Source organism: Egretta garzetta, unplaced genomic scaffold, assembly GCF_000687185.1.
Source record: "Egretta garzetta isolate BGI_Z169 unplaced genomic scaffold, ASM68718v1 scaffold130, whole genome shotgun sequence".
In the NCBI taxonomy this organism is placed as follows: Eukaryota; Metazoa; Chordata; class Aves; order Pelecaniformes; family Ardeidae; genus Egretta; species Egretta garzetta.
Window position 1 is genome coordinate 828,381 of NW_009258284.1, and position 7,900 is coordinate 836,280.

Consider the following 7,900-nt stretch of genomic DNA (forward strand, 5'->3'; position numbering starts at 1 on the left):
GGCCTCCCCTCTCCCTCCGCCCCGGCCTTTTCCCTTGCTGGCGCAAGCCGGGCGAAGCTGTGGAAGCCCCGCCGGGCCTCCTCACCGCCCTGCAGGGAGGGCCCTGTAGGCCAGGGCTGGTAGGCCCCGGCGGTCAGTCTGGGGGCCATTCGCCTGCGACACCCCCAGCTCAGAGTCAGGCCCCGAAATTGTCCCCCATACCCATTTCCTCTGTGGGAAAAGCTACCCGCGGCAGAGTTGTGTGTGAATCCAAATCCCAACCCAGCCGGCATGGCATGCTCAGCTGTAGGGCATCAGCTGAGGGTAACCAAGGGGACATCCCCTCCCCCCTTTATCAGAGAGCAGGTGCATCTTCATTCATTGAGAATTAAACGACATTAAAGTGAGAATTGCAGTGGCAAATTGAGGCTTGCAAGAGGTTTGCTTCAGGGATTGTTTCCAAGCCCCCAGGCTGTCTAGAAGAGTCCTCCGTGCTGTGAAGGGAGGAGCAGTTGCTCCCCATGGTGGGAGCTGAATCAAGATTTTGGAAGGTAAGGCTGTACCACATAAGGTTTTGTGCAAATTGGAAAAAAAAAAGTTTAAATTGAGAGATTATAATCAGGATGGTGTTGTAAATCTTCTCAGGTTTTGTGAAATAATTGTTACAGAAAAACAGGTTTTTGTTACCTTGCAAATAAACCACAAGCCTAGGTTGACTAGGATATGAATCCAAAGACAAGATAGGCATCGTGCAGCCTTAGTTTCTCTTTTTGCTTTTACAGAGCAAGGAAGTTTGAAACCATTGAAGGTTTTCTTCTTTTCTTTGCATAAAAGAGCCAGTCTGTCACATGTAGCCCTCCTTCATGAAAGTTTAGGTGAAGGTGAAAAGGTAAGCTGTGGAGAGGAAATTGAGAGGCACTGCTATGGAGTAATAAATCTGAGCAGTTCTGCTGCATGCTGGAGTCATATTCTAGAAAAGCAGACATGATTTGCTGCGTGCAAGCCTCAAACTGTGTGTGATCAAAAGTAAAGCTCCTTGAAATGAGGACAGAAAAAGCTGCATTAAGGAGTTAAAGACCTTTCATCCATCCCACACTCCACAAATCATGAACTAGGTCAACTTCCCCCCCCCCCCCCCTTTTTTTTTTTTATTTCACCTTCTCTTTAAATGGATATGATCTCTGTGGACAAACTAGACCGGTTCTGGTGAACTCTGTCTTGTTGTTTACGCAAGACACTAAAATCACTTTAAAATACCTGCTTTTGACCCGTAATGTGTCAGCTGATAAATTCATGAAGTTTCACATTTCTTTGATGGTTGCTTTTCTTCCCTTCCCGTTGAAGATAATGACTCTTTAGAGCTGGTAAAGCTCTTCCAAAGAGGGCTAAAATGTCTGTGGTGAGTGCTCTGCTAATGCCTCAGAGAACTGAAGTATAGCTTGTTTTATAACCTTGAAGTAGGTAGGAGCAGAACTGTCTTACACTTTTCCTGCTCTAAGACAAACCTACCTTCATCAGTCTAACAGAGTGGAGCAGCAGGGTGAGACGATTTCTGAGAATAGAACAGCGTTTAAATGAAGTTTTTGGTGATAGTATGGCTACCTGTCACTGTGGGTTTTTTTAACTTAGGTGCAAAGTCTGTAACTGCTGTGGTTGCCCGGCTTCCAGATTCCTTTTGCTGCCTGCTTAGACGCTGCAAGGTGGGCTACACTTCAAATGCTGTGTAGCAGACAGTCTTAGTCAGACACCCTGGGTGGGATTCAAGATGTGTGATGGAAGTACCATGCTATCAGTAAGGCCTCTTCCTTCTGTTTGTAATGGAAATGAGACACTTCTAGGATGCAATTCATCTCACCTGAAGGTAAACCTCTAAAATAAGCCATCTGAATGATGGTCTAGAAGTGCTTATTTCTCCGTTGACTTCGAAAGCAGTCAATGCTGAAAACGTCAGCAGTTAAGTACGACACATCCCGCTGGGCATGACGGGTTTGTACCAACCAAGTTCTGCCAGGGAGCAGATACCCTGCTGAGACCTGGCTGGGGAGGGACACAACAGCAGTACATAGCTCCTGTCTGCAAGCTGCTAATGCTTTTAACTAGCCCATCCTCTCAGTCTCATTTGCACAGGAATGAGCTTTGGTTTCATTGAATACCCTTTTGCTTTAGATGTTTAAACTAGAACAACTGTAGCTGGAAAATTCCCATCATAGGGCCAAGAGAATTTTTAGGGAGATGGCAAGATAAAGTATATGTCTAAAGAAGACTCTATGAATATTTCTGCAACTAGACACACAGATTTTGAAAATTAAGCATTTAGGAAATAAAAATGCGTCTAGCCTTCTGTTTATTGCTGTTGAAAGCCACTAGGTGGAACCTAAGTACTGTGTGAAAGGATGAGGAAAATGTTTTAACAGACTTCAAATGCTGAGAAGAGTGAATTTTTACTACATGGGTTTTTTAAAAAAATCTGTGGGACAGTTTACCTTTAAAGATGTGCGAAACACGTAAAGATCCACGTTTATATATGCTCTGTAAAATTTCTGCTGATTTGCAGTAAGATTAAACTTGTGTTGTGCATCCCCCTTGCTAAATCAGGGCTGTCCCAGGCATGCACTCTTTTCATCTGGTTCAGTGAATTAATGCTGATAAACGTGGAGGGCGAATAGCAGCTGCTTAGTAAAGGCCCTGTGAAAGCAAGAAGGCAGGCCCTTTGCAGACTGCCTTGCTGGTGTAACACATTTGCCTTTTTCTTTCTTATAGAAGAGTTTTGTAAAAGACAGGCACTCCCAACGTGGGGAGGAATGCTGAAGGTTATTGGGAGCAGCATGCAGAAAAGTTTGCCCTTACTGAAGAAAGCTGTTAAGAAGGAGCAGGATTTGAAAGATATATCCTAGACCTTTTCTACACCAAGGACAGGCATCAAGCTAGGCAATAGAGTGGCTAGTGTAAGAATAGATGTAGTTTTGCCCTCAGTCTGGACCAAGGCTGTTACTAAAAAATGACTTGGCTGTTCCTCATTAGCTCCCTGACTGTCCTTAACAGCCCCACTGAACAAATATGAGTTTAACTGTGTGTAAAGCTGGTGTCAGTTCGCAGATGTCAACCGTGTTGCTGTGAATTTACATCCGTCTTGTTAAGAGCAGTGAGCTAATCTCAGGCATATTCCATATGATCTTATTGCCGTTTCTTGCATTCAAATGCTAACAGAAGTGAACCAAAGGAGTGACTCTTCAGACAGCTGGTTCATGAAGTATCCCTAGAAATTCTCTTATACTATAGCATTTTCTATTTCTAAACTCCTTTGCCTGGCTTGCTATCCAGTTCCCTGCTGAATTCAGTTTTACTGGTGTTTTGCAGGCTTCAGTTGCACGAACCAGCTACCAGCTTTGGGTGGCAGTGGTATGAAATAAATAGCAGTGACAGTTTTTTCTCTGCAGATGTGGTATGTCTCCTAACAAGCAGTTGTGGCTTGCCTACCTTTCTCCTCTGCACATCTGATTTTCTGTGTCCCAGGGGCAGCCTAGTGCACCTGGGATTGTCTCAGCAGAAGTACAGCTCAGCAAAACTGGCATGCTTGCCTTTCCTTGTCAGCCTCTGTGAGAAAGGACTTGCAGCACAGCTCTGGTCTTTCTATAAAATGGGATGTTCTGGGGGTTTTAATTGCTTGACAGGCTCAGCATTGTTGGGTTTGTTTCTTCAAGAAACTCTGTAGTAACCTAAAGGTGCCTGAGTTTAATGTATTCATTTTAATTGGCAAGTGCTGATGAATTACTTTGTCTTGTACAAATGCAAGGGTTTTTTTGAGTAAAGTATTATTAAAATCAGGGGGACACTTCCTGATGAGTTTGGGTGGCTTTTGGAGCTGGTCCTTGGGGTATTTTAGGCATTGAAGGATCTCAGCATGTGGTTGAGGCCTGCCTTCTCTTCTGTGAAGCTTTAAGTCCTGTTTGATTGAGATATGCCTGAGGAAAAGTCCTGTTGTTCTGCAGTTTTGACCCAGTCAATCCTTTTAAAAAACATTGTTCTTCAAATTACACAGGAATGATCCACTTGTCCTTGAAACATTGGATACAAAACACGAGCTAGAACTAGAGAAAAAATTAGCAAAATTAACCTCCTGTGATTTTTCTACTAACAGTTACCTTGTGTAACAGAGGCTGGATGAGGTGCTGTGAAGGCTGTTTCCAGGTTTGAGCTTGTGTACTGCTTGCATCCCTACTTCACCGTAGCGTGAGATACTGGCGTGTACCCTGCCCCGTCTCTGATACTCTGCTTTCCCTAGGAAAGAAGTTCAAGCATGCAACAGATATGGTGACCTTTCAAAATTACTTTGGTAGTCTCAATACTCTTCTTTTGGACAAACATCCATTCTCATATGCAAAAAAAAAAAATATCTTGCCTTTTTAACAGCGTTTTGTACAGCTCTGAAGAGGAGGCAGGGACTGATCTGTCTATGAAAATTCATTTATCTTTTTTTTTATTTTTTTCTCTTCAGAAAGATGCCATAGCACACAAGGGAAATGTAAAGACAGCCATATACCATGCATCTCTACTTGCTTGTAGGCCAGCTCAGGTAATGGGTGTTGTGGTGCTCATCACTCATGTTTGAGCATCAGTACTTTTGCATGGAGAAGCCATCGCTATTCTCAAGTTATACTTCAGAGTAATGTTTCTGTCTCTGCCTTATTGTGCTCTCCTGTTGTGGAACACGATACAGTTACTTTTTTTTTTTCCTTGAAGTTAACTTGCATCTTATGCACTTTTCTTAACATGGGGGATACAAGCAGAAGAGATGTTGTCTTCAAATGCTTTGTGATTTTCTTCCTGAAACAAGAAAGGAGTGATCCAATTTTGTTTGCTTCAGAGTTATTTCTCTGATCCGGGTCAGATTTGAAGCTAGTTGCTATAATAAAGTGTTTTTGATTGTGATAATAAGGTAGCTGGTGATCCTTAGCATCTTTGAAAAATCAAGGTGTTACCTGCTCCAAGCTAACCTGGCTGCAAGTGGAAGATGTTTTCATGACAGTTGTGTAGTTTGAGAAAGAGCTAGAATCTTTCTTGTTTTCGTGCCCTGGATTAAAAAGAAGTTGTATCTATTTATGTTACTGTCAAAAAGATCTCTTCCTTGTCAAAAACATTTAGGAGGCCTGTGCCTTAGCCAAAGGACATAGTGTTCTTCAGAGTGCAGAAAAGGACTTGACCGTGCCTGGCCTTTGCCTTGAAGACAGAGATGCTCCTGGAGCGCAGTTGGGGAGGGACAGAGAGATCACCCAGTGCTTCATCTCTCAGGGAGAGCGTGAGGGCTTTGCTTCCTGGAGCCACCAGTGGCATCAGCATCTTCCAGCAGGTGGGTGAAGAAAGTGCTGTAACGTGTCTCACCATGCTCTGACCAGTGAAGCTGCATACATTGTCCTGTGGCTGGGTGTGCTTTTCACCCCCTGAACCGTGTTGAACCTACCCAGAGCTCCCTGCAGACGAAGCTTGGCTGCACGGTGCCCCTCAGCCCTGGTCCACGTGTCAGCTATGCCAGTTGCCCAAAAGAGACAGCACGTTGAAAGCTGTGTGCTGCCATCACCCTGCTTCTTGTCCTTGCATGTCCCCTGTAGAAGTCCACAAGGCAGGAAATAGCTGACCCATAACTGTGCATGTGCTGATCCGACTGTCACTAAATATGTATATTTATGTCGATGTACGTATATACACGTGTATCTATGCGTGTGCTGCCGCGCAGGGCATAGAGCAGCTGTATTCTCTGTCTCTGGAGACACTAACCTGAAGGCCTCTGCTCAGTTGTTCGTGTTCAAAAAAAGTGAAGGAATGTAGGACTATCTTCAAGGCCGTTAATCCTCTCAAATTTGGCTGAAACCAGCTAGCAGATTTGAAAGGTACTTGGGAGTGGGGCTGGCAAGCAGTGTGGTTGTGTGAACCCTTTTCCAAGGAAAACCAAGCCAAAAAATGTACTGATCACATTTTCCAAGCAAGCTTTTAAAATTCTTCAGAAAACAGACAATTCAGGAATGAGTGTGCGGCAGGAGATCCAGAGTCCCCATCCTTATTCCAGTATGGACTCTGCTACTTAACCCTGTGCCCTGTTCCATAGCTGCCCAGCACTTCCCTCCCAGCTTCCCCATGGGATGGTGGATGCGTGTGTTTGTAGCATGCTCTATAAATGCAAAATCTTATTATTATCAGCATAAAAATAGACTCAGAAGATTTGTAGTGGGCTGTCATGGAATAAAGTGTGGCAACAGGATGGCCCAAAACACCCTGCCTCTGAAAAAAGATATGAACAGGTTCATTTTTCTGTTGCTGTTTTTAGACACAGGAAACAAAGCTTCTTCATAAGATTCAGAATCCTTGTTTTAAATAAACTTTTTGTGATGGTTTCTTCCAAGGAGTGGTAAAGCTATAGGAAATAAGTTCCTTTGGAAGCTCAGGGGGAGGTAGGGAAATGAGAATACATTGCAGCATGGCCAGCACTGCTGTAGATGGGAGGCTTGTTGTCTCAGCCATGGCCTGTTTGCAAGGTTTTGAATATTTGGCTCAACTGAGGATGCAGCTACCCAAGTGAGACACAAATGTGGGTCTGCTCTGGGCTTCAGTTACTGGGACAGGCAAAATAAAAGACCTGTCACAACTATCAGGCACCTTGCTCAAGTGCTCATATTCCCTTTCCTGTGAAACACATCTGAGCCCCAAAGGCAGACAGTCTCTATGCTAATCAATGAATAAATTGTTCTCTGTTCTGGACCTCTCTTAAGGTGAACAGAAGAAAGGTGCATGTATAGTAAATAATACATAAACTGTGAAAAGCCAACTGTTGCTTAAGTGCTGGACACGATAACTGGAGCTATGTGACTTCTAGTTTTTCCTCCCAGGAAAAGTAAATGAACTGACAATATGGTTTTGTTCCCAGCTTCGTTTCTGATTTTGCCATACGTTTGCTGCTAGAGACAACAGTTTGTGGGTTAGAGTCACAAAAGTGGCTGTGTGTTAGCCTTCTGTGCAGTTAGTTCAGAATATCCTGCCCCCATTTCCTTGTGTGCCTGGGAACAGTCATGCTCCAAGCTCCAGGTGTTTGGAGATCTGTCCTCACCACCCCGGGATGGGCAGCTTGGGACACTTCTGCTGAAGCAGAAACACGCTCTGGAGGAGTGACTGGGACCAGGTGTTTCAGCCCCCAGGTAGGGTCAGTGGCCCCTGGACACCAAATGAGAATGGGAATTTAGAGATTCCCTTCTCTGTTTTTAGGGTTAAGCTGGATGGACTTGCAGGCCTATCAGTTGTTCTATGGATGAAATGGCTCAGTAGCTCTGCTCTTCTCTCCCAGGAGAATACATTCATCTTCCCGGTTATTGGACTGGACCAACATATGCCACAGAACAAACTGACATGAAAAAACATTGGATGGAAAGTGTCTATATACTTTCCCACTTGCGAATTTTCATGTCATATTGAAGCCCTCATCTCCAATCCAGTCCCTTGTTTCCCATTGCTGGTTGAGGTTTTGAACATGGGTCTCACAGGTGGCTGCAGTTCTGTGTACTCTGGTTTTGTCATCTTCAGCTGCCAGACTGCTGAGGGTCCTGTGTACACTCTGACCAAGTTACGAATATCTACAGTTTTTGAGGTGAACAAACCCAGCAACTAGTACATAGATCTGCTGCAGCCTCACTGCATAAACTCTAAACCCAGCTTTGTTTTAGGGTAGTAAACGAGCAGAATATCCTTTCCTCTGATCTGGTTTCTGTTAGAAATGAGCCAGAAAAGAATCTGAGAAGTGAGCTGTCCTGGATGCTGCAATTCTGCTCCCAGCTTTATGCTAGTAATTGGCAGAAGCCCGTCCTCCCAAAGTTGCTGCTGTAAATTTGAAGGCCAGCTTTTGAGTGTTCACTCCTCTTCTGACACTGTTTCCATCAGC